Source organism: Gossypium raimondii, chromosome 13, assembly GCF_025698545.1.
Source record: "Gossypium raimondii isolate GPD5lz chromosome 13, ASM2569854v1, whole genome shotgun sequence".
Lineage (NCBI taxonomy): Eukaryota > Viridiplantae > Streptophyta > Magnoliopsida > Malvales > Malvaceae > Gossypium > Gossypium raimondii.
In genome coordinates, this window is record NC_068577.1 from 11,042,244 (window position 1) to 11,050,722 (window position 8,479).

Sequence of the window (8,479 nt, forward strand, 5' to 3'; positions counted from 1 at the left end):
GACCAATAGTGCAAATATTTTAAGGGTAGAATAATCTAGAAACCAAGGAAAATGGATGGATTAGGACCAAATTGAAAAGGTGAAGAATTTTGAGGGACTAAATCGTAATTTTACCAAATTAAGTGATGACTCAAGGATGGAATTTTAAAAGAACATAAAGGGAAAAATGGTCAATTAGAAGAGAGAGAAATCTAGAAGGCAATGATGATGTTGGTGATATTTTAAATTAATTAATTAAATAAATATTAGTTTATTAATATTTTAATTTCATTTTTAAATGATATTTTATTATTAATTTATTTAGTATATATATGTGGAAAGAAAGTTAAAAATCAACCAACCCATCATCTTCCATGCATCCAACATGAGGAGAAGAGAGAAAGAAGGAAAGTTTTGCTTTCTTTACAATTTGGTCCTTCCTCCAAAAACTTACCATTTTCACCTAGAAATCGAAAGAATTTCCGTATCCATCAAGAGAGAAAGACAACAAGGAGACTACGGGGAGCTAGAATATCAAGTTGGATTCAAGAAATTAAAGTTGAAGGAGAGAGAAAATCAAGTTAAAGATTGAAATCAATAGGACAAGGTAAGAACATTGAGATTTTAATATATTTTTAAGTTTGATATTATTGAAATAGCATGGAAAAGATGTTATAGTAGAGTTTTCTTATATAAAGTCTTATGTTCTTGATATATTAGTGAAGAAAAATAAGTGAAAGCGATGGGAAATATTATAGACAAAGGGAATAAGGAAGTTATAAACTTAGTAATTAACATTTTGCACTAAAATAGTTTTGGACAACAGCAGTAGGTTAACTTTGAAAAATCACCATAAATTGTGGAAATGAAATTAGAGGATGAAAAAAATATGGAATTAAAGCTACTGAGTCTAGGTTCTCATAGAAGAAACGGTGTAAGTAATGGAATTGTAAATCATGAGATATAATAGATTTTGTGAGACAGGGTCAAAATGATTTCGGATTCCCCTTTTCTGACTTTGTAAAATCATAAAAAATTGCACAAAAATAATTATGGTTATAATTTATCTGTTTAAAATCATTAAAGATTCTATTTTCAATAGAAATAAACAGGGATATCATCTGAATTTTGTACAATGAGATAATTAAGTTTTAGTGAAGAAGGGTCGGAACTGTCAGACAGCAGAACAGAGGTGACTTTAAAGAATAAACTGTATTTATTGGCTAAACCAAAAATTCTTAAAATTTTATGGTAAGAAGATATGTGAGTCTAGTTTCAGATAAAATTAACGGATCTCAATTTTTAGTTCTGTAGCTCAAGATATAAATAATTTAGTGACTATGATTCAAGTGGACAGCTTTGAATGAATATATAAATAAATGGTGAAATTATAGATAATGTTACATATAAGCATGTTATATACATTAAGGATGTGGAATGGAGAGGAGGAGGAGGAAAATATATGATTATTCAACTAGCATGAGTTTTCATTAAAATTACCAATTTACATGTTTTAGGTTCAGGGACTAAATTGAACAAATGTGAAACTTTAAGGGTAAATTTGTAAAATGTCAAACATTTACCAAATTGCATGAAATGAAATTTTTATTATTTAAATTATTAAATTGAATGAAATATTAATTTAGATCAAAATTGGGTGGAAATTTGAGAAAATAGAAATTTTCCAAAATGTCCTTGAATTTTGTTATTTCTACAATTTAGCTTTGGTAAGTTCGTATGAACTATATTTTGTATAATTTTAATAGAAGTGAATGCTATCTGGTAATGAATATTATATATATATATGTGTGTTTTATTATTGGAATTGAATTATTATTGGTAATAGGTATAATTATTAGATGTTTTGAAATGATTATCTAAGCTCGATTGGGTTGGAAGCTTGTTGGAGATATATCACATTATCCATTGGTTCTATTGGTAATTTTGGATGATTTGATTCTAGTTATAATTACTTGTATAATTTAAATTGGTTAATGTTAGCTCATAAATATTTTGATTTTGATTGGTTATAAATATGAATGCTTGATGAAATGAAATGTCTAAAAATTAATTTGTAAACTCTGGTAATGCTCTATAACCCTATTCTGGAGAATGATACGGGTTAGGAGTGTTACAGCCTTATCAATGGAAGCTAAGCCAATTAAGTTAGAATCACAATTGCAAATTCACTCCTTGTTAATCCCTTGGCTAATAAAAAAAGATCAGATTTCTTTGTTTTTGTGTCCTGGATTAATCTATTCATTTAGTATTTATATACTTGGCATTTGGTGTTTTCTTCATGATAATTTTATTGGTTCTCTCTACTTTCTAAGGTCTTTAAATGCAGAACATTTGGGTTTTGCCCAAAGCAGATTGAGATTGAATTTCAGAATTTGCATGCTCGTCTGTTCTTTGTATTGTGTACCTTGTAAATGACTAGTTTTTTTACTGGTATCTTATAATATATGAAATGATAGTTTATATTTGCCTCTTATTTTGGGCATAAAGCAGACATATTAACATCAAAGTCCATGCGGGTGGTTTAGACTTTGAGAGGTTTCCTTGTAGAATTTATGAAAAGATTAAAGTCTCTGTTTTTAGCATCCATGGGAATCATTTACCTGCAATTAGTTGATGATTTGAACTGAATCACATATAATAAAGCATTTATATGTGACTTGTTTATTTGTGTGTACAAGTTATTTGGATTGATGAAGAGGTTGGTCATGGGGAATTCCATGATGCTCAGACATGATCTTCAGTGATAATATCAAAACTTACCCTTAATTTCTGTCATCACTTGTATTTCCAGCACAGGCATGCTAAATTTTTTTCTATTACTTTCCTATATATTTGGAAGATCCTACCTCCATATGGCTGTTCACCTGTATGTTAGGGATGAAAAACCATTTTGGTTCTTGTTAACAACTTCTGGAAGATGAGCTTGAATTCTATTAGCATGAATCATGGTTATACACATAAAATACAAAATGGTATGATATTGGTCGAAACTCTTTTATAGAGATTGGGTTAAGGCATTTAAGCACCAAAGTAACATTAAAAGCAGCCACCATTGAACCAATTTTGAAGTAGTCATATATCCACTAGGGCCAGGGCTCTTATCACTATTCAATGAAAACGTAACAGCTGTGATTTCTTTGTTGGTTACTAGTAAACTGTTTTAATCGAGAATAGTCATATTGCTATATATTTATACTAGTAAACACTAGTAAACTGTTTGATAAGCATGGAGGTCAAACTGTTAGCAGATGATTAATTGGGATTGATCAAGTTTTAAGAGTTGATTCCTACTGAGAATATGCGCAACTAGTGTTTCGACTAGCTTGTTTGCTTCATTTCTTGTTCGATTATTTGTTTAGATGACTAAGGTGGTTGTAATAGTTAGTGCAAATCAGTTTTGAGTGACTATTGTAATAGTTAGTGCAAAACATGATTTTTTTTTTGTTATTTTTAATTTTAACTATTATTTTTCAATTGTTATTCAAGTTTTAATTTTATTGTTATGGATTGGTTTTATGCATTTGTTTTTCAATTTACTAAATAACGCATTTGTTTATTTTTGTAATTCAAGTAAAGTTTGGATATTTTTATTTTAATATTCCAATTTATTAAATAATGCATTTGTTAAAATAAAATAATTAAATGCATAAAACTAATTGTACTAAATATTAAATTAAAATAATTAAATTATATTTTTTATTTTTAATAATTTTTATTTTTAATATTCCAATTTATTAAAATAAATATAATTAAATTCTATATTTAATTATTAAATGTCGTTTAATAATTACAAAGTCCTTAATTGTTTTAATTAACAAAATATTTTTTAATTAACTGCGATTAATATTAATAATAAATATAGAAACAACAAAATTTCAAATAAATCTTAAAATTACATTAAATTTTAATTTGATGTAAAATGTGATTTAAAATTTTATTTTGGTGCAATTGTATAAATATAATTTTAATTTTAATTCAATATATAGATAAAATTTTAATTTTATCTCAATTATACGTATACCTACAAAGCATCAACATAATAACATGATCAAAGATTTTGAAGACGAAGAATTTATGCAAATTGCTCTAGACTATTTTCAAAATTTGTTCACCTCACAAGGATAGTCTATTTCTACATAAGGTTTTGGTTAATAGACTAGGCATGCCATCTGTGATTGTATTATCGAGGCCTAAAGTGTTTTTATATCATGACAACTAATTTGATAAAGAAATGAATTTCAAGTTGCAAAGATAATTTTAATTTCTATTTTTTGATTCGTAAAGATTCTAAATTTGTATTGTTCATTTTTCTTTGATAGTTTGTTATTGCAACTTGAATTCTTTGGCTTGTTTGATTGCTTCCTCCACTCACAGTTGAGCGTCTTGTATTCACTAAATCACTGTAAGTTCTTTGGCAATTAAATTCTTTAATTTTATTTTACTGTTATTGAAATTAGAATTGGAGAAATGTGACCCTTTTACTATGAGTTGAAGATATATAACACTTTAATATCTTGCAGTAATGACTCGTCTGCCTTTAATTGGACAAAGTGTGAGGCGTAAAAGAATTTGTATTGCATTAACAATATGGTTGCAAATCTATAGAATTCCGAGTTGGTTCTTACTTACATTGGGTGTCATCTATAGCCTACATACTTATAGACCAAGGATTAGGTCCTATATTTTAGATTTTTGTGCAAAACGAGCTTATGTGAAAAGGCTTATAAATGCTAGTGACGAGACCTGTATTGAACAAGTTAGGATGAATAGAATTTCCTTTTTTAAACTATGTGAGATGTTACAAACGTTAGGGGGATTGAAGTCGTCAAGGAACATGCTTGTTGATGAGCAAGTGACAATGTTTTTACATATCATTTCCTATCACCTTAAAAATCGAGCTATCAAGCATCACTTTAGTAGGTCCGGGAAAACTGTTAGCAGATCATTTCACAATGTTTTAAATGCTATCATACGTTTACAAGATGTGTTATTTAAAAAGGCAGAGCCAATTACAGCTAATTCTACAGACCCAAGATGGAAATGGTTTAAGGTATTGGAGTGAGTTCTATATATAGCTTCTACATAATTTAGTTGATTTAGATTTAAATATAGTATCCTAACTCAACGTTTTTTACATGTGATATAGAATTACTTAGGTGCTTTAGATGGAACCCACATCAATATTAGGGTTCCAACAGTTGATAAACCTAGATATCGAACGCGAAAAGGTGACATAGCAACAAATATGTTAGGTGTTTGTACACCTGATATGCAATTTGTATATGTTCTTCCTGGTTGGAAAGGTTCTGTTGCTGATGGACGGGTTCTTCGAGATGCCATTAGTAGGAGACATGGACTAAAAGTTCCTCATGGTAAAGTACAAAATTAGAGGACTTTGAATTATTCTTTAAGATCAAACATTATTGGGGAATTAATCATTTTAAAAAAAGTTTTTTTATAGGTTGTTATTATCTAGTTGATGCTGAATACACAAATTGTGAGAGATTTCTTGCACCTTTTAGAGGACACGATATCATTTGAATGAGTGGCGTCAGAGTTATCAGCCAAGTACTCCGGAAGAATTTTTTAATACGAAACATGCCTCAGCACGTAATGTTATTGAAAGATGCTTTGGGTTATTAAAACATAAATGGGGAGTACTTAGGAGTCCATCATTCTATCCTGTAAGGGTGCACAATAGAATCATTATTGCATGTTGTTTGCTCCATAATTTTATTCGAACCCATATGATTATTGATCCTATTGAAGCAGAGTTGGGAGAAGGATTACCTAGTAATGTGGTAGATGACGATGAACCGAATATCGTAAATATTCATCCATCGGATGCATGGGCTACTTGGAGGATGGAACTAGCCAACCGAATGTTCGATGAATGGCAAACATCTAGAAATTAGTTAGGTTTAGGGACAAAATGAGTTTGAGTTAATTTGTTTATGTTATTTTATGTATCTAGTTTGTCAAACTTTGGTGGTGTTTGAATTGTTTTTTGTATTGTACTATACTTGTTGAATTATAATTTAATTTCTTTTCATTCATCATGTAATATAATTTTATAAAGTGTTAAGCTTTTGATTCATGATATTGAACTTAATTTTAATTTTATAAAGCGTTCACCTTTTGATTCATGATATTAAACTTAATTTTAATTTGTTTTTTTTAAGATAATTATGTCATGTGTTTCAGAATCAAATGTTTCTTCCCAAACTTCTCGAGGAACCAAAAGGAAATGGGTTCCAGAAGAAGATGCAGCGTTGGTTTCCTTTATGGTGGACTTGCACAATGTTGGAACCTTTAATGCTGATACGGGGTTCAAAGCCGGTTATTTAAACGAGTTGGAAAAAATGTTAGAAAAGGCTTTACCCAATGCAATGTTGAAGGCTAGACCTAATATTGAATCGAGGATTAGGCTACTGAAAAGGGATTGGTCAATCGTGTATGACATGCTTAATGGCCAAAACAATAGTAGTTTTGGTTGGGATGAACATAGGCAGCTCGTTGTTGCTGAAGATGCGGTTTGAAACTCTTATTTAAATGTAAGAATTATTTCAAGTCTTTATTATCTTATTTTTACCAAACTTATAACTAATATGAATTCCTCATTTTTATAGAGTCATAAATAAGCCGGTCAATTCAGACATCGTAGTTTCCCTTACTACGACCAACTTACTGCCATCTACGCAAGAGATCGAGCAACTGAGAAAGATCCTCAAACAGCCGCTGACGTTATTGAAGAAATAAATGTTTAGGATGTACCTACTACATATATTAATGAAGAAAGAAACGAATTCTATGACTGCGAAGCTGATGTCTCTTTGGATGACATGGATGTTTCTGCTACAGCACCGCAACCAGATAGAAACCCAGGGGGTTCCACATCTTCAAAGAAGAAAAAAAAGAATTCTGATGCAAGTGATCATATTTCTTCTTCATTTCATGATGCTGCCACTTTATTGGCGGAAAACATGCGGGCCATTGGCGAACAAATCAGTAGGAGTATTACCTTCGATGTGGTAGTTCAACAAAAGTCAAAAGAATTCCAGATCATCCAAGAAAAAACTATAAATTTATATCCAACATTATGTGAAATAGAAGGTTTAACTGTGGATGAACGCTATCGAGCATTGAGCAAAATTCCAGATCATCCAACACAAATGCTCATTTTCTTTAGTTTACCTTCTGATGTTCGGTTGGAATGGGTCAAAAGGTTTCTTGCTGACCATTAAAAATCATGGTTCTGTTGATGATATTTTGGTAGCTTTTTCTGTTTGTAATATTTAGGATGGTATGTCATTACAATGTTCTAACTTTTTGACGTTGTAAAACTGTATAACATATGGATTATGACATAGAATTTCATGAATTTCATGTAACCTTTTCTTAATATATGAATATTATGTTTATGCAAAATATAATTCTCAAGTTATTTATTACTTCTAATTTTTTATTGTAGAATAATTAAATTATTTGTTTCACTAATGATATTTTAGCACATTAAATATGTATTGCGGTTTAAAAATAATAAAGTAGATTATAAATTATATTTTATAGTATTATATATTATGATTTTAGTAAATTCATATAAGAATATTTAATATTAAGAATTTTATTAAATTATATATTTTTATTAAATTATATTTAATAATAATTAATTTAAATTATATTTTATAATATTATATATTACGATTTTAGTAAATTCTAAGAATATTTAATATTAAGAATTTTATTAAATTATATATTTTTACTAAATTATATTTTAATAATAATTATTTTAAATTATATTTTATAGTATTATATATTATGATTTTAGTAAATTCATTTAAGAATATTTAATATTAAGAATTTTATTAAATTATATATTTTATTAAATTATATTTAATAATAATTATTTTAAATTATATTTTATAGTATTATATATTATGATTTTATTAAATTCATATAAGAATATTTAATATTAAGAATTTTATTAAATTATATATTTTATTAAATTATATTTAATAATAATTATGTTAAATTATATTTTATAGTATTATATATTATGATTTTAGAAAATTCATATAAGAATATTTAATATTAAGAATTTTATTAAATTATATATTTTATTAAATTATATTTAATAATAATTATGTTAAAATATGCTTAAATTATTTATTATTTATATTAATAATCTTATTAAAATTTAATAACAATAACAATAATCATCTACCTAAAAAAAATTATGCTAAGGGTATTCTAGTCATTTTAGTTTTTTTCCTTATGCTATTACAATATCATTCCATTCAACCAAACACAAGAATACTATTTACAGTTCTATTCCATTCAATTCAACCAAACAATTGAATTATTATTACGCCTCTATTTCATTACACCTCTATTCCATTACAGCGAACCAAACGTGCCCTAAGTTATGGTGAATCTCATATCCAAGTGGTAGGATAAATATTCATCTTTTAAGTGTTTT